This window comes from Phasianus colchicus, chromosome 5, assembly GCF_987193195.1.
Source record: "Phasianus colchicus chromosome 5, bPhaCol1.hap1.1, whole genome shotgun sequence".
Classification (NCBI taxonomy): Eukaryota; Metazoa; Chordata; class Aves; order Galliformes; family Phasianidae; genus Phasianus; species Phasianus colchicus.
Genome location: NC_143440.1, coordinates 47978738 through 48004530, shown reverse-complemented (window position 1 = coordinate 48004530; position 25793 = coordinate 47978738). Strand labels below are relative to the sequence as shown.

Sequence of the window (25793 nt, the reverse complement as noted above, 5' to 3'; positions counted from 1 at the left end):
ACTGTGATCAGTACCAAACTTTATCCAGAATCCATGAAATAAAAACAAACAAACAAACAAACAAACAAACAAAAAAACCTGCTAGACACTGGTCACTAACGAATTTAATAATGTCATTCTTTTCTAAGTTTTCTATTGCTTTCTTTGTCAGACTTTGCATTCAGAAGTAAGGCTCCATCATTAGAAAATAACAACCCTTGCAACAGCTTCCAAGATCCTTTGTCCATGCAAGTCTGCTGCATATAACAAATAATCACTGAAACCAAAATCAACTGAGGCAAAGTGACTAGAACCAGACTTTAGATACAATCTATTTCTTAAAAGAAAAAAAAACAAACAACTGCTTCTCATTTTTCCCAGTTCGGGGAGAAGAGTCAAGGCAGTAACATTTCATAATGGTTTGAAGTTCATCTTATAATTAATCCGACACTCATACCAGAAGGCCAAAAACATCCAAAACTTAGCACTGAAGTAGAAAGATCTGGAGAAGAAAAAAATCAGGCCCAAGGAAACGAAGACATTTGCTTCCAGATTATTTTCAAAGTCTAACTTTAAGCAGCTAGGCTTGAAAATGTCGGCATATGCATAAAGGAAATTCTTGTCATGTATTTGAATGTGGTTTGTCTTACTGTGTTTAAAGAAGTATTTTAATGGTTCATCAATACATTATTAATTGTAGCAATCAAAACCAAAGAAAACAAATTTAAAAAAAAAAAAGAAAAAGCCAGTTGTAAACAACTATAACCTCTTGTTCTCCTTAATCATTTAATTCCATACACCTATATTGAAATTTCACATTCTGCCTTAGCAGGGCATTGTCACAGCAAAACACTAGAATGCTGATATTGTGCTAGGTCAAGAGTTAAGTAAGTTCATTCCACCTCTGTTATTTTGTGTTTTAAAGCAGTCCTTACTCTAGGCAGACACTCTCTGTTATTATTACTTCTTGAATGATAAGAGCTGGATTGACCTTCAAAAGAGATTTAAATGGCCTTATCCGAAAAACAGTCTGTGAACATCTATAAACTAATGTGCTGCCTTTACACCTCCTTTCTCAGAGAGGAGGTGTAAAGGCAGCACATCAAAGTCAGGAAGGAACTTACAATAATGGATTTCAAAGTCAAAAATCTAATGCAAATCTAAGTATTTGCTTATAGGCTCTTTGAAGTCTTGACAGATTAAGTTTAGAAGTATTTTCAATAGATGGTATCTACATAATCTAATAGAGATGATTTCAGGAACTGAGTAGATGTTTCCAGTAGATGTTTAGACTATGGAACACCATTTTTCAATAGCATTAATAAAGAATACATTTTTGTTTAATTTCTTTAAAGTTTATAGCACAGTGCTGAGCAGTTATAAAAGATATTCCACATCTGTAGAAGGGTTTTTATCTCAACAGAAAAAAAAACTGGTAGATGCACAGGATAAAAGAATTCCATCTCTGTTAGCACTTATATAATGTAATTGACTTTGTTAAAGGACATTTAGGTGTTGTCTGATTTACATCCTATATCAGCTTAATACACAACAACATAGGGTTCCACTTATTTAAATATTTCATTTTAAAAGGTGCAGTAAGCTCATAACTTCCCCAGCATCCACACTTTCCTGACTAAAATGGATTCTCCAGTTTAATCTAGTACAGTAGAAGTAAATGAAGACTTCATCTTTTCCCTTGACAGAGGAACTGAGGCTGTCATATTAGTCACTACCATCAGTGTTGCACACGGCCCTTGTAAAAGTGTGGCATTAATTATATGGTATTTTTCCTTTTAAAAATTTTTGTAAAATAAGACTTAAAATGTGAAATTGCAAAAAAACAGTAATGTTTGTATTGCTTGTTGAAATCATTCTCCACTGCTACTTCTGTTATCAGAATTTTTTTTAACCAGCGAAAAAAATGTTTGTTCTCCAGGTCCAGTTTCATTTATGTTTTTTTTTTTTTCTTAATATATTATCAGAGCAATCTTTTTCAAACTAGATACACTTAAAGCTGTTAGAATTGCTTAATATGTGTTTGTAGATCTAGTCTATGACAGAAGAGCCTTCCTGATTCTAGAATGCCAGTAAAACCTCCTAGTATATGCACCCTGAAATATCCCAATAGTTCATTGGTCACTGTATTTTTATTGTTGTTGTTAGAGCTTCTGGAAACAGTATCATGAATAAACAACTAACTAACTAAATAAAAATCTTAACCAGCATAGCTTTTCAGGAAATCACTGGCACAGACTTGCTTATACTTTTTCTGACTGAGATTTCAGAAGACTTCTGCCCCTGTGCTATCACATAAGGATACCTACCATAAATTATAAATCAGACCAATGTAATACGGGGCATTAAAAAAAGAAAATCTTTGCCACTTTAGCTACAAACAACTTCAGAAAGAGCAAATATGTCATCTCAGCTTTCTGAACAGCAGTAAATTGAGGACTTGAAACTGTATGTGATAGGCCAAATAATGTACAAACAGGTGAAGAGAAGAATAAACCAGGAAATCCTACCTTCTCTTGGTAGAATTTTGTTCACCTTACAGATGCATAAAATTAGAGAAGACAAGATGCTACAAATTCAAGTTGTCAGTTTCTTGTATGCATACTATCAGACAGCATAGTGTTTCTGCTGTTGACTTTTACCTGGATTCTTTCCTACATACGCAGGAAAATGAGGCAGAGAAAGGGAACGGTAGGCTTTTGTGTGTCTCAATATTGTATTAAGTTACTTAATACCCACAAAGGTTTGGAACTGTACAGTGCCAAATATTATCAGATGTGGACTTGAAGAGAAACATCAGTTCTAAACTACATACCCAGGGAGTTTGGCTGCTTCCTCTAGTAAAGTATGCACAGCACAATCTTAAAATTGAATTAGAGTTCACATCTGATCTGGTTTCTGGACAGGCCATTCGCTAGCCTGAGGAATTAAACTACCTAAACAAGTTGCCACTCTGTTTTGCCTTCCTGAATCAAAAAACTATCTACCCTAACCTCTAGTCACAAAGAGCAAACATAGTCTGTTCATCATACTGCCTGCTTCTCTGAGTCCAAACTAAAACAGAGATGAGTTTACTTGCCCTCCTCCCTTCCCACTAGTTGTTCACAAGACAGTATTAGACTAAAACAGGGACCTGGAATTTTTACTCTTTACAGCAAAAAATGACTGCAATAAGCCCTTTTATGTCTCCCTTCTCTAGTTCTGTCTTTAAAATGGAGATGACAGTACGAGGTTCTGCAGCCCTGTGATCCACAGCCATTCTCCATGCAAGTTGCTATTGCATTTTCCGTTCTTGGCGCATTGGTTCTTTTTTGCACAGGCATTACTTCAGTGTTGGGTTACACACTTAACAGACTGTACAAAGTGCACTAGCTAGATCCTCCTTATTTCCAGATACACTGTGTGTATGAAAAAATTCAAAGCAACCTCTTCTTTCCCTGGGGCTCATGTGATACCTCAGGGTTATAGCAGTGTCCTGGACAGGCCCCCATTCATCCTTAAAGAGGGAAGAGGGATTTAAAACTCCAAGCCACGTTTGGTACCATTGCCCTAGAGTGCTTGTTTTTATTTAAATGAATTCATCCTTTTGAGCTATTTTGGGGTGGAAAAAGCCTTTCTTCTTCGTGCTTGTGTTTGTTTTACTTTTGAGGTGTGATCAAAGTAAGTCCTGGCCGTGTAATCATATAATGCATTTTGGCTGCAGTTTCAGCCTCCTTTGAAATTTATCCCTTTTCTCTTGCCTGTGACAGCCAAACTTTACCTTCAGGTAGTAGAGAAGGCTTACAAACTCTTTTATATCTCACATCTGCTTTCAGCCCATTAGTCACCCAGATTGCAGACAGCTTCTCCCTTCTCTTATAGAGTGTGACTTTGTCTAGACTAGGAATTAAGGGGTGAATTCTAACATGGTCCAGTTAGCTTGTTTAAATATGGACCAGGACATGCATCCTTTAGCACACATTCAACTGGGTAAGTTGGGCACTTAGGAAGAAATTATGCTTCAGCATGACAAGTTTAGCACATGCCAAAAGATGTTCTCTCTCATTTAAGTTACAGGCAAAATCTTGGCCCTTACAAATTCAACATAAATTTGGTATGGACTTCAAGTGACCTAGAATTTCCCCATAACTTTTAGAGTACATTAATTGGAACAAGTTAAGTAAAAGTGCCAACTTATTATTACAGCTCTGATTTAGGAGCTCAGAATTACACTGTGACTCTATATCTCGAGGGACCCAACTCCTTTACCTTTGTGACCCAACTGCATAGCGATTCTGTATCAGAGATACTTGCTGCAGAAGAAGTAAAACATTCACCCACCTACCAAATACTGATTCACAAATAGAAGCCAATTTAGCTTTTAAGACTAATTGCAGAAAGTCTATCATCTTATTTTCCTTATGCTCCCAGCTGCTTGCTTCCACCTTTCTCCAAAGATTTCCAGTTGGCTGGCAAGAATTCTTCATCAGTAGTCCAGCTGTTGGTGGTTCCTGTTTCTCACCAGCCTCCAGAGCTCATTCTCTCATCTCAGCCCAGCACTTCCTCAGCCACTGGACCTGACATTTGTAATGCTACACTTACATTCAGAGTGCTGATCAGGGGAGAGCTAATGTAGGAGTGAGAGGAATGTTTGTGTTTTTTAAATCATGTTATTGGGTGTACAAAGCCAAGTTAAAAGCACTCATTTGACCAGGCTTTGAATGGAGGATAAGAAAACCATTCACTTAGTACATACACTTAGTAACAGAGCAAAGAAAGTGGAAGAAAACCACCATGGAAGAGAAAGACAGGCTTTTGGGTTTAATAATATTTTATACCAAGAACAAGCAAAGCTCTTGAATGAAAGACCCACGTCTAGACAGAGCCAGTGATCAGTGAATCAGTACTGGGGTATACTCCTGTTCCTGAAGTCTAAACTTTTGAAAGTGAATTAAAGAATGATGGAGAACTGGCTCCCACCAGCCTTCATGTCCTAAGAGAGATCAGACCAGCTTTGCCTCTGTTCTCTGATTTTGGAAGCGTTTTGTTTTAAAGTATCCATTTGATTAATAAGCTTTGTATAAATGATTAATAAGCCATCAAAGTTCTTAATATCATTTTAACTTGAGCTTTGTTTACTCTCTATTTGCCATCTAAAAAATGTTTATGCAACATTATGAGGCAATGCATATTTATCAAAGACTGCAGGTTAATGGAGGATGATCAGAAAAGCAGAGAGAAAACATGATTTGCCTATTAAGTTGAATTAGGAGAATTTGGAGGAAAAACGCATGGTAACTGTTACTCAACGTCTGCCAAACTTTAAATCATCATCTTATATCAATGCAGGGCCTTTTGCCCCAAACAATATCGCAAGCTATGAGAGAATCATTTCACATTACCTTCAAAATTCATCCACCCCTCAAGTGGAATACAGTAACTATGCAGCACCCTGGTACAATAATTTTGGCTACTAAAATGAGCTCAAAAACAAAATCAGAGTGAAACAACAGGATGAACAATGGAAGGCAGAGTACTGCTAGCCAACTGGAACATAACCAAGACATGAGGTTATGCACTACTATTGTTTTTCCCCTAAAAGATTGTTTGAAAATTATAGAGATTACATCTGTAATGGCCCCCGAAATTGCCAAGTAGTGAACACAGGGGACTTAAGGAAAGGCAATGGAGGACAGCCACGCTACATGCTAAAAGTACACTTCCTCTGTCAAGTGTTGCACTTTTTCTATCTTATCTAACAGTTGCTGTGGCATGGCTGGATAGACATACACCAGCAACAACCAGGAATACCTTATAAGGATGTTATACCCTGGCAAATGGAGATACGCTCCCTCTTTATTGTTATTTTTTATTTTGATTTTGCACATAGAATGAATTTCACAGAAGGTAATAAATTCTGTCTAGAAAACAAAGCTGCATCCAAGAAGTAACCATAAAGCCATGTTAACGTGGCCTAAAAATTATAAAGCTTTAGTCTGCAGTATGCCAGATTCCCCAGAAGTGTCCACCATTTTATAAAGTCACCTTCATGATAAACCAATGAAACTATATTTCCATACAAGAGCCTGGTTTACAATGCCAACACAGGAACATGCACTCCTTTTTGATTACCTCTCATTGCCGTTAAGCTATGTCTCAAAAGAAACTTTCCTACAGTTTACATATGCCTGTTGAATCATCATGATCTAACAGCTCCAGAAATCCAAAGATCAATCTCTAAGATTGCTCTAAGAACCCACAGAAACTTGACCCTTACTTCAGGACAAGCCTGACCTTTCCTTTTCTGTTCCTTCTCATCCACTGAAGAAATACGCATCAAATTACAAACGAATGGAATATTTTTGTTTTGTTCAGTTCTGGGGCTTAGCAGATTTTATGTATAGGGCTGGACTGGAAGGATCAAGTTTTAGCATATTCTGCAGTCTCAGTCTGTATGGAAAACATTATTGTTCCATACATTCACATGAGTGTAAGGCTGCAAGTAATACATCCACATAGGAGATTTCAAGGAAGTGTGGTCTTTGGGCATGTTTCTCCATCATCAGTGCTGGTCATGCTTGGGACATTTAAATAATGTGATCTCATATAAAGTGCATAATCCAGTTTGAGAATAAAGGAGCCCACATACTATACATCAAAAGAAATTCTGGCATATTGAACGTGCAGTTTACCTTTACAATAATACAAGTAGGAAGGAAGCATTTTGAGCATTATAAAGAGATTATGTTCTGGAGCTCAGGAGGTAATTACAGAAATTATAATGGACTTTAAGGTAGTCAAAAGATCTGATGAGGGTCATCACTTCAGCTACAACCTTTTGTTTACAGCTTGAAAATGAAAACTGCAGACATAAATTGAAGTCTTTAGTGTCAACTGGAATTACTCTGGATTTATCAGGGAGTAAAAGAACTCAGAATATGTTCCCATTGCTGAGAAGCAATTTCAGAAAAAACACCAATACATTCTCTCCAAATCAGAGGTTGGTTCTTATAGGATAAAGGCTAATGAATTATCAAGTCAATTCACTTTTGCTTATGCAAAAATTTAATACATTTGGCTAAAATCATACATTTTAATCTATGTGTCTCTACACATGTAGAATGCTACAGATATTTTTCAGAAATTTTAGTTCCACAATACAGTAGACAAAAGCTCGAGAAACTTAAGAAGCCATACAATTGGAACACACTAACAACAGAAATACACTTCTTTGCAGGGCTTCACTGAAGTTTTAAGACAAACTAAAGCAATCGAATTTTTAGAGTCTGATCAGCTGAGAAATAAGGATATTAAATATGATTAAATGTGATTGCATTTGAGTATAAGGACTGTTCTTCCATTACTGCTTTGATTAAAAAAAGCAATCTGAGCTGTGAGGTAGAAAAGTTAAATACAGCAGGAAAAAAAGAAAAGAGCTTGAAGTTTCTTTTCTTTCTTTCTTTTTTTTTTTATATATATATTATTTCTTGTATGAGAAAATAGCATTACTTCAAGAATGTGCTTTTGCAAAACTGAAAGCATATTGCCAAAGCTTCTGTAACTTAATATTCCTTCATGCTTTTTAATTATGGGAAATATGAAGATGAAAAAAAAAAAGAATAAAAAGTTGTTCTTATAGGATGTCTGGGAACAAGAATAAGAGATATGTTTTCAAATGAAAAGTGGACTGGAAACCTTAGTTCTTAAGCTGGAATTTAATTGGTGCAATATTGGAGTTTAAAGAGTAATAAAGTTTTTGTCCTCAGGTTAAGAGAAGAAAATTATCCATAATATATATATATATACATTTTGGATTATAATATCTTAGCTGCTTCACCAGTCTACCTTTTCCTGGTATTATCATCATTACTACTCTGATCATTTTCTGTGTTTCATACCTTCACCTCCAAGCATTCTGAAAGGTGCTGAGAACCCCAGTGAACTTTTCAGATGTGAGGCAGAGATCAGTCACTGATCAAAATGCACTTGAACTGCAGAGTCTTCCGAGCTGTTTTCAGAAAGGCAAAATGTGTCTCTCCTTAGAGATGAGATAAATGGCAAAAACAGCACAGATCACTTGCTCTCACCTCCTAATTGAAAAGTTGGCTGCTGATCAAGAGCTGGCAGTGACCAGCTCAAACCATCAGGATGCCAATATATGCTTCGACCCTATTCCTCCACCTCAGAAAAGATCAATCACAAATTAATGTTAAATTAGTGAAAGTGAGGACTTTTATTGAAGAGAGAAATCTATAAAAATAGCATCCAACAAAATGATGAAAAACAAGCCAGAGAGAAAACTAGTCTAGATTGTTAGTAGAACAGTGTGCTTACTCAAAGCAAGTAAGATAGTCTGGAACCTTAATTGTATTTAAAACATGGTATAATAAAACACTGGTGTATGATTTATTTTGGTTTGTTTCAGAAGCAGATTTTTTAATACACCTTCTGGCTAGAACATTTGTTCAAGTTAGCCAGTAAATATTAGCAGTATAGTAATACTGCATATTGTCATTCCTCCAAACCATTAAATGCAAGAAAAGATTCTCAAAAGACTCTGGCTGTACGATAGAATGGAACACCAGAATGACTCTGAAGAATTCTTTCTTTAAACATGTTTGAATAGATAAAAGCTGTGGGAATCATACAAATGAAACAATAGCTCTGCTTCTCTTATTCCTTGCTATTCTCTCATTTTAAAAATATTAAATACAAACCACTGAACACAGTAATGTAACAATACGATGCAACTCCTGGACATGGACCTCAGGTGGGTGTGCATGCCTGAATAGGCACTGTCTGTGTATTGATCCTCCCCAGAGCACCTGGAGTGCTTGCCGGCAGCTGTACACCAGACATCCCAGTCTTAAAGACTCAGGGGAGCGAGAGAAAGAAAATATACTGGAGCAGTCCAACGACTAATTTTCAGGCTTGGTAAAAGGAACTTAAGTTTATGTAGTTAAGAACAGGGTTTACATACTTGAAAAGCTTTTGGGCCAGACTTTCATGCTAGATTTTTGTGACTCGGATAAACAACTCATAGAATGAATGTCTCTCCAAGTTTGATAGTCCTTTTTTGCAGAGTTAAGAGACACCAAGAAGCTAAAAACAGCCCTTCACACATTCACAAACGTGCACATGCTCCTAGTTCCTGTCTTACACAAAAAGACATCTAGGGAGGGAGGATGAACAAACAAAAGTGTTTGTTTGTTTTTTGCAAAAAAGTGCAAAAAAGTATTTTACAGACTCAGGTATAAAAGGCACTGTCTGACCAGCTCTGGTGATTCATTACAAGTGCCCAAGAAGTTCCCGTTCCCACCTGCCCATTGCTGGGCAACACATCTATTCTTCAGCTCTTCCTGCTAATTCACTGAGCCTCACATACTGCTTTAGATTGGTATGGAAGACTAGGAACTATGGTACATGTGGAGTAGGCACACTGCCCATTTGGCCTTCTTTGATAGGCACTGTGGACATCCTTAGTTCCCCCAGCAGGTACCACCAGAACTCAAGGCACAGAAAGAAGTCACTGAAGAAATACCTGAGGAGCTCAGCACTGCCAAAGAGCAGCAAGACAATCTTCGGCAGAACTAAAAATAAATGCTGGGTTTTCTAATCTCAAGTCTCGAATCCTAATAGAAAACCTCACCTTTTATTACAAGAATGAAAAGAATAATGATTTATGGTGACACCCTGAAAGATTCAGCTAAAATTTTGCACCAAGAGACAGATTTTAGGTAACAAACAGTGAAGAAAGAAATCTCAATAAAGCATCTCCTTCTAGAAACAAACAAACAAACAAATAAACAGAACAAAAAAACCTACAGCACTCCAGGAAATGGATGGAGCATGCTAGCATTTTCTTCAGCAGAAATAAAGAGAATTTAAAATAGAGGTGCTGAAATAAGTTTAATTATGGAAGCATGAATAGCATCCCTATAATAAAACAAACTAAAAAGTCAACAGAATGTCCTTGCCTGTTATTAAAGAGCTGGGTACATTTGTTCTCTGATACAACACTACAGAAATTTACCTCCCTGTCACTGGTTCCTTTCACACGCTATCCTGGGTTATACAAAAAAAAAAGCAAAGCTCAGAGACATGCTGCTCTCATAAAACTGAAGAGCATTTATTTCTCATATTTAATCGTTGGTTTGCCAGAACCCCTTACAAGATAAACAATCTCATTTTCATGAGGGCCATGGTACAGCAGGAATTATATTCATTCCAAATTTCTGTGCCATCATGCTAACATATTCTATGAAGCAGAAAGTATGTCCCCACACATCAGTCTGAGAATGTGAGAGACACCCGAGCTTAGTGCTACTTCAGGAGATCAGAATTCATCTTTCAGTAAGTATATCACTCCCTCAGTTGTATAACAGAATAAAATCACATCATTTTGTGCCTAGAGAAATAAAGAAAGGTCTCTCTTCTTCAGCAAGTAGGGTAAGCTCTGAGTGAATTTTATGATTTAGCATGAGCATGATGCAAAATCTGCGGAAATCATTTTAAATTTTCTCTATGGTTCTCAGAGAGCTTTCAAGCATGCCCTGTTTTAGGAAGATGTTTGTGAATCATTAACTATTGGCCTGAGTTTGCTATCAAACACTAAAACACCTCATGTGGAAATTCATGTGGCAAAGGTTGTTTAAATTTCAGTTTCAAAATAGCTCCAAATCTTCAAAGCTAAGAAAGTCTGGAAAAATTAAGAAAAAAAATCATTGAATTTTCTCATTTTTATACAATTTATTCTGGAAAAAGTGGTTTGAACCATCTTATCAAAATAGTCGAGGAATTTATAATATTTCCACAAGCTCTGGCCACTCTTGATTTCTCCTGTCCAGTAAAGCACATACTACAGACCCAGAAGAAGACACTGGGCTCAAGCAGGGAGCTATATTAACAGCTGTAGTTGTGTGCATTTTCCATCCTCTGTAACATCTGCACAGTACTTCCCCAGCAGTAGATTTTGCATAGCCAAGCCCTCTAGGAAGCCTATTAAGTTTTAAACCTCTAAATGGTTGTGGTAGATGTAGCATTGCTCCAGACCTCCCACAATTTATGCAACAAATTGTATAGGAAACAAGACATAGACTGGTACTTATAGCTCCAACTGAATCTCATTCTACAGTATTGTTTATTTTTCCCACTTTTTCTTTAGTTTAAACACAAACATGTCCATTTCAAGACAAGTGCTTGAGAAATATCTCATCCATATACCATACCAAACATCAAAGCACCATTTCCATAATTCAGCATTCATTTGTAGAGTGCCATCCATGATCAGAGCTCCCTTGCTCTTTTGGTCCTCTGTCCAAGAGCACAAGGTTCTACTTTCAGATATGTACTAATAAAATGCTGACTCTCATATGAGAAAAGCAAGGCAGATATTTGGGCCTCACAAGGAGAGTTAGCTGTTGACTAAAAGCTAATTGAAAGCCAAGTTGTCCCCATAGAGGCACAGGTACCACTGATTGCAGCTCCTAAAACAGTCCTGGTTCCATGCAGCGATGGAACCCCTGTGTCAGTAACTCTTCTGAGGTGAAAGATGTAGTCCCTAGCTCACTCCTGGCAACATCTTGCCTAAAGCTCCGTGCCTTTTTCTTCACCTTCAGCATCCCTCCAATGGGCCAAAAATAATATGACCCTCAACAGAACTATTTCTTCCTGATTAAGGCTGCAACAAAAATGGACCAAAGCCAGGAAGTTTAATTTTAAACTGACACTTTGTCCTTTAATTCCAGCTGTCAAGGAGGAGAAGAAGAAAAAAGTAAATCAGCTTCACAGAACAAGTTTTCCAGCCCTAAGTTTTAATGAAGTTTCTATGTCCTGGCTTTTTATAGTTTATGTTCCATTATTCAAGGGGCTGAATTGTTCTTTATTATTATTTTTTTTAACTCCTTTGCTTTTTAAAGTGAAAAGAAGAGAGTCAAAGTCTTTAATGGAAAGTTCTCCAATGCATATTAATTATCTAAGAGACCAGAATGACTGCTTTGGTTAAATGCATATTTATAAATCTTTTTAAAATGTATAATATTTACTAATAGACTATAATTGTTCTATGGATACCCATTTCTGTCTGAGCAGGTAAATACCCTTTGCAATTTTTAATTAGGTCACTTTATTACAGTGCTGGAAAAAAAAAACAGCTATCCTGATAGGAGTCCGTAGTCTTACTTTTGCCTTCCTTGCTCAGAGAATTCACAAACAGACATCAGGAATCTGTCACTTTATGCAAATTGTACACATTCCAAGAGTCACTGAAAATATTATACACAAAGATCCCCTAATTTGTAAAGATTTAGGAGGAAAGCTCCTTTTCTCACCTGCCACAACAGATCACTACTTTTAGTTTTATGTCTTTGACTCAGCATTGCAAGTTATGCCAGTTTTAGTCCTTAGACCAATTTGCAATTTATAATTCTCAGTGCTATATTCCCATTCCCCAGGTTCTGCTCCGAGTACATGCCAATCAAGACACACACACACAAAATAGAACAAAAACCTGACTCCAGCCAGTTATGTTGGAAAGTTGCTTACAATCTAGGACTTAAACTAATCATTTGGTCCCTGTCATCACTTTTTCTTCTCCTACTTCCCAGATTTCTGGCATTCAAAGTTTTGATCAAAAAACATTCACATTATATCTATCACATCCCTAAAGATTTACTGGTGAAGTCCAAAAGCAAGGGTATTGCTTCTAATTCACATTTTTTAAAACCTGAAGGCAAAACCATAGCACCCATTAAAAGAAAATCCTGACTGTCTAGATAAGCAAATTGAGGCTTCTCTTTGCAAAGTTCATTATTCAAATGCTACATAAAACTTTCCCATGTTTATTTCCACATGGAAGCTCTAAACTATTAAGAGTTTTTGCATAACCTCAGATTTTGTTACAAAGAGCTTACACAGCTCTAATCTGCACATGAAACTCACACTGACGTCAGTGGCTGTTTTGAGCAGAGATCAAGGGCACTCTGTGCAGTCCTGATCCCCTCTGCAGATAACCCAAAAGGAGAGTTTTAACCTTACAGCTCAGCAGAGAAAGTTAGATGTCAGGTGAGATACCTAAAAATAGCCAGCTTCAATCCTCAAACAAATGTTCAAACTATAGCATAAAACAAAAAATTCTTGGCATTCATATCCATTTTATATCTTTGTGAAATTATGCAATCTTTATTTTCTTATGAAAGCCTGTTTAAGCCATAACATGGTTGAATTCAAAACAGACTGTCCACCTGGTTTCCATCTTTATGCAGGTGATTTAAGTTTGAAAACAACTGTGGCCACAGATTTCATGTGCAAAATTTTGGGAGCAAGTGTTGCCCTTTGGACAACATTGCTCTGATGCTGCAGGCTCTGAAAGCAGATTGAGGCAGAACTTCACTCTGTAGTATCCACTGCTAGAGAAGGTAGTTCTCAGGTTTATGGCCAGAATGGTGAAAAGATGAGGGTATTTTAAACCAGTACTATTGATTCTCATTTAATTCTGCTAGATACAGAAATATTACTTGCACGTACCTATAATGTTTCTTTGTGGAAAATAATCTGTTCCACCTGACAAAGTATTCAGCCATTTTCCCAAGGAGTTTGCAAATAAAAAGTAAAATAATACTCTTTGATGTTGTTATAAAATGGGAACCTGCTGATGAATTTATTTTGAACCGTCAGCTCCAAAATCCAGGATCCGATTACACCTTTATTTTGGCGAAGGCAGGAATGAGGATTCAGGTTCACTGATTACTCACAGGGTCTCTACAACAAACTTTAAGTACCAAGGGTTGCTCCATAACTAATGAATGCCTCCACTTTTATTATGTTGGCTCACAACATCAGAGGCAGATAGTGGTGGTATGGCAGTAGGGGTTGAACCCTCCTGCCAACACTCCATTACTCCATTTTGTTGCTGTATGACAGACGGCAGCAGAGGGGCACTCTGACAAAATGGCGTCAGACGTAAAAATGCATATGAAGCAAAACTGCGTCACTGAACTCCTCCATGTAGAAAAAAATGGCGCCTATTGACATTCACCAACACTCACTGAATTTTTATGGAGATCAAACAATGGATGTGAGCACAGTGAGGTGATGGATGGTGCATTTCAGCAGTGGTAACAGTGACATGAAAGACAAGACATTTGACAAATTTCTTGACCACAATCATGTAGCAACGTAATCTCACATCAAAATACAAACTGATCAGTCTTACTGGTTGCTGTATTACATTAAAGGGCAATGAGGGGAGCCCAGATTAAGATATGTAATCATAGATCACACAGATCTACCATAATCTCCTCTTTGTTCCTCTCTAAATGTTTTTACTTCTTCAGTTTTGTGTACTATTATTTAGTTGCAGTGATTTTTATTTGGAGCATGCTACTATTTTTGTTTGAGAGAAGTCTGGCCATGATTAACAAAAACTTTCCACTTGAGGGGAATTAACTGGTAGAACATGCTATAATTGCTTCCTAGTCCTTCAGCACCATTTTCAGTGCTGTACACATCAAAACCTTTAATCATAGAATCATAGAATCACAAGGTTGGAAATGACCTATAAGATCATCTAGTCCAACCGCCTTTACATTACCACTGCTACCACAAGCACTAAACCATATCTCGCATCTCCTCATCCAGATGCCTCTTGAACATTGCCAGGGACGGCGACTCCACCACCTCCCTGGGCAGCCATTCCAGTGCCTGACCACTCTGAGAGAAAAAGTTTCTCCTCATGTGCAACCTAAACCTCCTCTGATACAACTCGCAGCCATTTCCCCGGGTCCTGTTCGTTGCCTGGGAGAACAGGCCAAACCCTTCCCCACCACAACCTCCCTTCAGGAAGTTGTAGAGTGCAATGAGGTCTCCCCTGAGCCTCCTCTTCTCCAGACTAAACAATCCCAGCTCCCTCAGCCACTCCTCATAGGACTTGTGCTCCTGACCCCTCACCAGTTTCGTTGCCCTTCTCTGGACATGCTCCAGGGCCTCAGTGTCTTTCCTTTCATTTGCTTTGTTGCGTAGTTTGCCGCATAGTGTATAGAAGGTTACATGGAACTGCCCACTGCTCCCAAGAAAGTAAACATATCTAAAACCAGCATGGTGAATCAGAAACAGTTGTATCACGATGCCGAAATATAAAGAACAGGGTTAAGGCTGTTTATCAGGCCTGAATTTCAAAATTTTTTAATTGAGGTGTTAAACAGTAACACTCCCCTAATGATTTTTTTTCATATTTTAAAACTTTCTACTAGCATCTCACTGGAGGTTTCGTGGGTCAGTAAGGAGAGCACAAGCAGTGAAGTGAAGCCAGCATGTTAGGAGCATGCCAACCTGTCTTTGCTTGATCTCTTTACTTGTTTTGCAATGAAAAAATCCAGGGCTCAGAATAGTAAGCCATCTTCCCTAAACACATTGTCAGGTCAGAAAATACTAATTTCACAACGAAGGTAGCCTACTCTTTCTCCCTCTCTCAGCGTGCACACACAGAGCATCTCTCTCCTTAAGTGTATATTTTACAAGCTTAGCAAAAAGCCCTACACAAACCATAACAGAACTGCACGTCCAAAGCATGCAATTTCTAAAGGGTCATAATTCAGTCAACTGAAAACTGACATTTTCACCTGCAGAAGTGCACCTTACCGCTTATTGTTTTTTCTGTAGCCCAAGCCAGCTTTCCACTCATAACCATTTTACTTAGAAGGTTATTCATAAACAAAATGGCCACAAGGATTTTTGTCTCAATAAACAGAAACATATTTCTCCTTCCAATTTGCTCAGAGCAGATCAGATTTTACCTCTGACCTCCCCCATGCAACAGTTTGCTTTCAAACCATCTTAGCACAGAAAAAATTTGGCCCAAGAGGTGCCATTTTCAGAAACTTATGTATGACTAAAAAGGAACAGGAACTAACCGCAGAAGAACAGCACTGGTATTTTGTTAGCTGTGACTTGACCTGACTTGACAGGTTTATATTTTAATGTAGATTTCCTCCCACCAGGGAGATTGTTATGCCCCATAAATCCAATATTCACAGAACTCCACTATCAGCTAGGACTGAAGGATGAAAAATACTCGTGACAAATACAGTTTGCCTTAGGTATCCAAAAGAGAAGTCTCTGGCATTGGAAGGAACCCAGCCACCCTCTCCACAAAAGCAAACAATTGTCTCTCCACGCCACAAACTCTCAGCTGCATGTGAGGCTAAAAGCACATTTTAAATTGACAGGGTTAAGAAATCTGGAAGCCACAGGTATGGGTTGTTATCCACACTTCTGTGGTTAGCAAGCTATTACACCTCTGCAATAGCTTAAGACTGCCAGAATCAAATGCACTTGGGTTCTCCACTTCCTTGAAGCTTCGAGCTTCAGTCTCTCTCTCAAGAGTGAAGTATAAAGAGATTACTAGCAGCAGCATCTCATACCTTCTCCTCTCCAACCTTGTAAATCTGAAGCTGCCCTTGGTTAAAAAGCTCTGATTTTAAATACTAACACTGCTTCTCTCCTTGTGTCTTTCTCACTCTTCGCTTTTCATAGCAGATTTCAAGGTGATGACAAAAGAGAGAACAGTCTTAGCATTTGTTAATACCCACTTGACCCACAAAAGAAATTCACTAGCATTTGCGGCTTCTAATTTAAAAACCATTAGACCGTTCCGCTTGGCGGACCAGATCTAAATATTCTTAAAGGGGTGGTTTAATTTAATCATTACCTTAACAAGCCCCCTTTTAAAATGATGATCCGCCAAATTCAGGGGATTTGTTTTGGAATCTGATCCAATAACTGGCTTTGTACAAAGAGAAGCATAGCCGCATCTGATTTGGTTCAGAACGGGGTGATAATCATGAAAATTACTTTGCATATTTAATCACTGTGAAAACATGAGTACAAACTACTTTCTAGAGATTACCTTAAAAAACATTAAAAAAAAAACCTTCAGGCTTTGCAGCAAGCATGCCAAGTACTTTGATTTACAGAGAATTATTTGGATTTTATAGAAAGCTCAATGTTTCAAAGACTTCAAGCTAGTCAGCCACTGGCAAAGAAATTTTTAAATACTAAAAGCAAAAAAGTTCTGTATAGGAAAATAAAAATTATGTTGAGATCAATTATCTTTCTATTCCTTTCCCCCTCATTTCCAAGTCTATGCCACTTAGCAACATAAATTTGAAGCAAATACTCACAAAATTAGAGGTTCTATCATCCTGTCAAAATCTCTCTCTCCAGGCTTGCTCTCCTGTGTTACCTAACACCAGGGCTTGTAGAGAAGTGGGCAAACAGGGCATCAAGCAGAACCTTCATAAGGTTTGAAATAGGAGAGTCTGCTTCAGCACTGCTTTTTGGTACCAGTGTGAAGGGCTTTAGGGGAAAAACCTAAAAACTAAAAGAAAAGAGGCCAACAAAGCACACAAGTGTCATCACCCTGTAGCTTCAGGTTTTTCTGTAGATCTCATAGATAAGGTTCAGCAACACACAGAGCTTTTAGAGAGAAATGCCCAGAAAGATCTGCTCTTCTTATCTAGATTAGATAGATAAATAACACCACGTAGACTAGCAGTTAGCAAGGGGTACAAAAGAGACATGTACATAGACATGACTTGCAAAAATTTCCCTAAGCTGAAGGACCTGGATGCCAGGTGAGTATCACATGGTATGTAAAACTACATTTGCTGCTGACATAAACAGGCCCAGCTCCACTATATCTATCCAAGCTGACTCTGCTTAACCTTTGGAGCGAATTAGCCCCTGCCTTTATTGCTATCTGCAATTGTTATCTGTTAATCCTTGCACTTGTGAGACACCAATGTTTGTAAATAACCTAGGATCTGGGAGTTACAGTATAGGCAGGATATCTGACGGATAACAATCAAAGGCATCTTAGATTATGAGACAAGCTGTACCAAATAGTTGTGGAAAGCATCTCAGAGATGTTTACCTTTCTGTAGCTATTGCACACACAAAACTCATATAAAGGGTACCTAAAGTTTGCTCTACAAAGTGATGTAATGTGTACAGAAATATATATGTATCGTATGGGCTGCTCTACTATGGATGCATGTTTCTATATGTGTCACACACAAACGTATGTATAGAAATATATGCATACACCTGTATCTTTTGCATACTTTTCATATAGAGTACACATTCCTTGAAGCATTATATGTTCCACAGCTTCAGCAGTCTAGAGGTTAATGAACAGGCTTTTTCTCACATATGCACAGAACAGATAATTTTCTTTACTGTTCACGATAAGTTGAAGGAGCATTTGAGTGACAGACCAATTTGTCAATCAACTACAAAGTGTTGAGGAAGCTTCCTCTGCATAATTTTACACACACAGATCAAATTTGACCTCTGATTGCATGGTGGGTATGGACAGTCAAGGTTATGAAGTCCAAAGGAGTCACACAAATCAGTTTCCTTTCCTGAGCGCCTTGTCTTTCCAGGGTTATCTGTGCACTAAAATAATCACAGGATTTCAAGGGAAAGATGAAGAAATCCTTCTTTATTACTTTTAAGTGCACCCATGCATGTGCAAGGAGGGTGTATGTATAAATTTGTTGTGGAGCTTGAATGTCTATGTTTTTATTTTATAGCCCAAATTATGTTTTAAGGTCTCAACACAGAGACCCCGGTTCTGACATCTCACGCAGTTTCTCTTGAAAGCTATGTTTTAATAGCAGCACTGTTCATTTAATGTTAGCCACTTCAGATGATTTCTTTGCTAAAACCTGAATTATGAAAATCGCTTGTCAATTACCCTGGGTAGCTGTGTAAAAGAATTATTGCACATTCACAGTGAAAAGAAAACTTTATTTTCCCCACTTTCCAGTAAAAGCTAATTCAGAATAACTCCATTTAACAGTTATTTTATGCTGAAATACTGAATACCTCAGGGAGTCTTTTAGGGATTTTAAAGTCTCTTTATTTATAAATGATTCATGCTGCATTTTCAGAAAAACCTACAATTAGTGTGGGAAGCACAGAGACTCCTTTGGGAAAGGTAAAAAAAAAAAAAATACATGCATTATATACAGCCTTTTTATCTATTGTTGTTTTGCAGTGGACTATAAAAAGAAAAGAACTGGAAAAAAATGGGTAGGAGATATTTTATCTAACCTTTTAAATATATGCCTCAGTTGACAGTATTTTGTGAAGTAGTTACCCTTATGATTTGTACAGCCCACAAAATTCTTTTAATGCAGGTTTCATTTTGGTTTGCACTTTCCAACCCCAGTTATAAATGAGCAAGCTAGCTAAGAGGAGAAGCTTTCTGTGGTAACACAGAAGGACAAATCTTTCCTTCCGTTAGCCCCTGGTGAGAATGATGGTCACTAATGTTTCCATATTGTTTGCTGCCTGGAGAGGTGCTATAACTTAAAGGTCTTTTCAATGTTTACACCAGCAGGCATCAAAGATCACAGGGCCTCATCAGCTTTGCAATGAATCTTTCTGCTCTCTCACTCCAGACAGCAGATATATATTGCTTTAGTAGACAGCACTGCAGGAGTTTGTGCACACACCGTCCCTGTTACAAGGCAGCAAAGGCGAAAAGACAAGGAGCGCACCAGACCTCCAAGGCTCCTGCAGCTTCACCCTTACTGTTGGAACCACAGCAAAGTTTGCAGCATTCCTGCAGTAACTGTCCAGTTAAGCCCTGCTCTTCAGGGAGAATGGTTTTAAACAAAAGGAGGGGAGATTTAGATTAGATGTCGGGTTGGGGGGGGGGGGGGTGTTTACTAAGAGAGCAGTGAAGTGCTGGGAGAGGTTGTCCAGAGAGGCTGTGGATGCTCCATCCCTCCTGGAGGTGTTTAAGGGCAGGCTGGATGGGGCCCTGGGCAACATGATCTAGTACTTGATCCAGTGATTAGCAATCTTGCCCACATCAGGGGGGTCTGAACTTGATGATCCCTGAAGTCTCTTCCACTCCAAGCCGTTCTATGATTCTATTATTTAAGAAACCAGAAACTTAAACCTCCATTCAATCAGACCTTTCCTGCGTTGATATTAGTCAGTTCGAAACAGTGCAACACCAATGAGAGAGTTGCACTCGCATGAACTGCAAAGCCAAACAGATGCTATTGGTTTCAGAAGGACAACAGCAATTTTTTTTTTTTCACCCATCTCCACGCTGCCTTTACTCTGATGTTGGTACAAGTGACAAACCACCAACTGCAAACACAATTTCTCAGGCATCATATAGGTCACCCACAGCCCTTCTATTATAGCAGCAGCATTCAATGCAGTAATTGCAGAACTGGAAGTGCAATCATCTAGACCTGAAACCATCCAGACCTCTTTGCTCAAATGAAAAGAGACAGCAAGAAGGACACATGGAGACAACATCAGTTACTCATTTCACTGGCCAAATGTATAAATACATAAGGTGTGCTTTGGGTTTCTCTTTGCTATTGATATTATTTAATTTTATATGGAACATCTTAGACCTAAATCTAGAACTATATGAAATCTGCATCACAGTCCTACTGGCTTGCATCCATCTTGACCCTTTCCCAGATAGCACCCAGTAGAGATAAGGACAACTCTAAAATAAGCAGAAACTCTTAATTTGCAGTTAGGTGATATTTTTCAGTAAATGTCAGCGAGTCATACACATGAAGCAGCAGACTGCATTCATACCAGGATGTACTGCAACATTACCCCAGTAGCTTAAATACCAACAGGTAGAAGGTGCAAAGGAACCACTTCAGCAACCAGGAATACCAGCAAGAAGGGTATCATGAGGTAGCAGATAAAAGCAGAACAGCATTGCTGAGATAGTTACTGTGCATCAGCCCACCAGAAAGAAAAATGTGGCTCTTAACTTTTGGCTTCTTAACATAGTAGTCTATATTTTTTAATTCTGCACATAATCTCACATGGCAGTGCTATAAAATGCAAAATACACAGCCTATTCAGTATCACGTTCAATGTTGTATCAACCAAAAAGCTAACACCAATTTCTTGTGCACTGGGCTTTCCACAACATCCACCAAACAAAGAATGGGCTTTTTCTTTCTCTTTTGAAACCATAAAAATAGCTAAGCCTATCTAGCACTTCAAGCATCCTCCAAGCAATTACCCTAATTATACCTTTCCAATTAAGAATAAACTATCTGGAAAATTCTCCAGAACTTGGTGAACTGGTGAGTTGTATTACCATGTCAGGGGGGAAAATGGAAAAAGACAGAAAGAGAAAAGGAAGGAAGGAATATTTTTTGTTTTAAATAATCTCCAAAATTAACCCACTCCAGGCAAGTTTTCCATGCCTAAGACATCAAATGATGGTGTGCAGTTTCCCGAAGTTTCTGGAGCTAAGACGAAACAGCATGATTTCTATAGCAGAAGGTTTGTTCTTTTCTTCAATTGTATTGCCACAGATCTCCCACCCAAAGATGCATCAAGATTTGTGTGATTTTCAAGCCAAGGAGATTTCTGTTGATTTTCTTTTCATGGGAAAACTTTTGGAAATTAAGGAGCAGAGATCCTGATAGCTGTGACAGGACAATTAGCAGAGCAAGATGAGGCTGAATCTTGAGGGCAGCTTCACTATTTTTGCTTCCTGGTAAAGACAAGGAGCCAAATCACTTAGACTCATTTCTCAGAATCAAATAAAATATTAATGATTGGAAACAACACACTTTATATTGCCAAAGCAGATTAGGCAGTATCTATATATATATATATAGTTTTATATATATTTATATTTATATATATATTTATATTATATATATAATATATATATATAATATATATATATATATTATATATTATATATATATTTATATTATAGTCAGCCATAATCTCCACCTCAGCTGAAGTCCTGCAGTCTCTCAGATGAATTACCACAGACTATGGTCCAATTCTCTTATGTCTGTGTGTGGATCCCAAAAATCCCACTGCTTCTATATCAAGATAGTTCACTGTGGGCATATCAGGAAAAACTCAATACTATATAACAGTAGGCTCAATACTATAGTAAGGGATGTAGAAGCAATGCTGAACTAAAACCAAATTTTATTCTTATGTTACCTGTAGGAGAAATGCTATCACAACTTCCACAACTACAAAAAAAAAATAGGTATAATTGTTTCATTCATTTTTTCTTTTCTGTTTTTTGTTGTCGTTGTTACTGTTGCTTTTTTTTTTCCCAGAAAGGAAAGCAAGTGTACGTTAGGTAATAATGCAATATAAGATAGCAAAAAATTAAATGAGAAAAATAACTTTATGTTAAAAAAAAATCCTCAGAAATTTGTAACATGAAAATAATCATTTTGGTGTTTTGCTTCTTCTTTATAAATAGGAAGGTGAGATAATTATTTCATAAAAGTTTGGAAACTGAATGATCAGGTGTAATACCTGAAACTGCTTTTAGTCCTAAGAATAATAATTCATTTCACAATGATATCTAAGAATGAAGATTTAACTTTTTGTAGTGTTTCCTTGCCCTACCTTTTTTTTTTTTTCTATCTATAAGAAATAATACTTCAGCAATAAAATTGCAAGCTTCATACTGATGTTTTGCTACCCCTCTCTCTCAAGCCATAAACTGGTATTAAATCACAACAGTATACATTTCACCATCTGAATGAGCATCACTGATAGCAAACCAATCACAATGCTTTCATTGACTAAGATAATCCTTAAATTTGATGATAAGCAAAATCCAAGAAGCCACCTAGGATTTATAGATACTCCAAAGAAGATGAGACAGGCTCAGAAACAAGTTCGTAAGGTCCAGTTAAAACTGCAGGTCAGCCATCCCCCTGTCAGGAGATCCAGCTCCTCAGAAAGTACTGCAGGAAGTTGTTGTGTTTGCTCCTGTGTAAGCGGCCTTCCAAGGAAACTCATTTCAGTGGCCTTCCAGTTCACTGGAAAGCTTTCACAGATTTCAGGCCACAGGATTAATGCCCAAATCCAGCAAAGCATATAACTAACTTTAAGCCTGTATGTAATCTCAGTTAAGTCAATTAGGCTGCCTGTATGCTCCAAGGTAAGCAGATCTTGAAGTACTCTGCTGGTCTGGTGTGATTATCCCTCCTGATGCACATACTAACTGCTAACCAGTACACTGCAGAAGCCTGCCTTCTGCCGTCAGATCCGAAATGCATCTCTTGAGTACCTGATGCACATCAGCAGCCCTGCTACAGCTCTCCTGAACCCACAGAAGGGCTGAGCAAAGAATAAATAAAGGGATGCTCCTTTCTCATTTTGTGCAACATAATGGAGGAGTTAGATGTGCAGCTGGATTCTTTGACAGGTGAGTAATACTCACCTTCAGCGTCTCTCCATAAAAAGCAAGACAAAGCAAACTTCCAGTTCTGAAAATTTTCTGTGCAGAGCTATTTTTATGTCACCTGTTTTACATTAACACTGTTTGGGGATATAATATGATCTTGCTATCACACAACTCAGAGCCTCTTTAATCTAGGTATAGGCATATCACTGCTCAAGCTACAAGTCCTTGCAGCCAGCCTGCAAGCGTCGGTAAGCCTAGAAGTAGCGTATTAACCCCTGAATGCCTCGACCAAACCATTCCAAAACATTTCTGTGGGCAGATTATGAACTGCTAAAACTACATCCAGAACTCAAAGGCCTTCTGAATTTCTTCATCCTCACCAGCTTCTGGTAAATTGTCAGAAATCCCTGCAGGACTGTCTGCACTTGAGCCTGCCTGACCTACAGCAGCTTCTTTTGATGGCCTAAAGAATGAACCCAATTTGCAGTGGAAATACCATTCCTCTGTACTACATTTCAGGCAATGGATGCCCCCACACAAAAACTGTGCAAGATCTCCAGAATGAATCATGTAAATCTGTCGCATAAATATGTATTCATGGGGTATTCAGAGCTTGGACCATTGCCATACAGACAGTTCCCTATCAACTGAATGTATATTTAAGGACTTAAAAAAAACAGAGAGCTCTGACCTGAGCTGTTACAATACATCTCATTACTGCCATGGCCCCATGCTCTAGGCCCACACAAAACCTTATGCACAATGCAGGATTACAAACAGGACAAGGCTCCTTCTTGATGCAGAAGGCTGTTTGCTAAGGAGAAAGAACTACTGCATCTCCTGAAACATCCTGTGCAATCTTCCTGCATTAGAGAGCAAACTGAACAATTACAGGCAAAACCACATGCACTAATCTGATTTCTCAGGTGGTAAGAACAAAATCCCTCTTCCCATATTTAAATCCCAGGGAAAACGTTAAAGCAGTAGTACTATGTACTCTACCAATAGCGTCCATCATGGAGCAGGATGGTATATTCAATCCTACTTCCCAATTTAAACCCTATTCTTAGAGTTGAGTTCATCCTGAGGTATCCGCTTTAATGCACTGTGCTGCTATCTCAGAATTATCTGCTTTTTGCAGCTATCCCAACCTGCTAATTAATAACAGGAATTCACAATGGGAGTTCTCTAGCTGAAATCACAGCTAGAAATAGATAAGAAAACAGTATACAGTTTTAATATATTTTTTTAAAATAAACTGCATGCAGTGGTTCTGCTTTGTCATTTACTGTCTATCACGGGTTCTGACATAATGAAACATGACATGATGTAACCATTAAGATGACCCAACATAGCATAACCAAACGCAAAATTATTCATTCTGACTAAGCATGTCAAATTTTTTTTTATTATTTTTCTTAAGTTCTACACTCCACCCTACTGCTAACTAATTAATTCTACTTAGGTACCAGGTACAGGACTGCAGCAAAGATGCCTGTGCAGTATCAGTTGAAACATAAGCAGGAAGATAACTGTCATGTTCAAGTGATGGTAAGGCTACTTCTGAACTAAGGCCTGTGTTTCGTGCTTGGAACTATAAAGGCAATGCTCTACAGAATAGAAAACCTGGTGTTAGAAGACTTTGAGCACAATCAGGACATTAAATGTGTTTGTGTTTTCTTTGTAAACATTTTTTGTAAAAGCTGGAACTGTGTAGCAACTGAAGAAAAAAAAAGGATAAAAAAAGAAAAAAAACACCAAAGAAAGAATTTTAGGAAGACAAAGTGGTGCACAGAAGGATAGAGATATGAATCTTTCTGTCTGTCAAGGTGTAACACACTAGAGGTCTCATGATATCAACAGAATGCTCTGTACCCTGGTGACTGTAAAGGTCAGCTATTCAGTACAATAGACTACAATGTAAGAATTCTTGAATTTATTGCAAAAAATTGATATTATACAAGGGCTGATCCAAAAGTAATGCCTCCTATTTTATTATGTTGACCTACAACACCAGAGGCAGATGGTGGTAGTGTAGTAGTAGAGGTTAAACCCTCTCACCATTATTGCACTTTTTTTTTTTTTTTTTCTGTGACAGATGGCAGCAAAGGAACAGTCTGACACAGAAGCATGTATGAAGCACAGGTGCGTCACTGAATTCTTCTGTGCGGAAATGATTGCACCCACTAACATTCATGGACATTTGCTGAATGTTTGTAGAGACCAAACGGCAGATTTGTGACAAAAGAGCACAATGAGGTGGTACATTTCAGCAGTGGTGACAGTGATGTGGAATAAGCCACATTCTAGATAGTCACACACAGCTATCACAGCATTAAATGACAACAGCTCATCTACACCAATCAGCAGATTACAACCAGGAAACTGTGTATGGAGCTGAATATTGGCTTCAATGAGTTAGAAACAACAGCAGCAACATTCCTACTGTTACTGACTGCTACATCATGATGCTAAGATGAAGTCTCAAACTGAGTCAGGCCAGAGAAGAGACAATCTTCCTCTTGCAACATGATAACAGGACACATACCAGTTTGAAGATCGTGGAGCATATTGACAATTTTGG

The 25793-nt window shown here is 38.0% G+C and overlaps 1 long non-coding RNA gene across 1 annotated transcript in view; it reads right to left on the bottom strand.

Moving 5' to 3' along the window:
* The window catches only part of LOC116228778 (uncharacterized), a 153660-nt gene that overhangs the window by 113080 nt on the left and 14787 nt on the right, over window positions 1-25793 (bottom strand). The gene's annotated exons all lie outside the window — the stretch shown is intronic.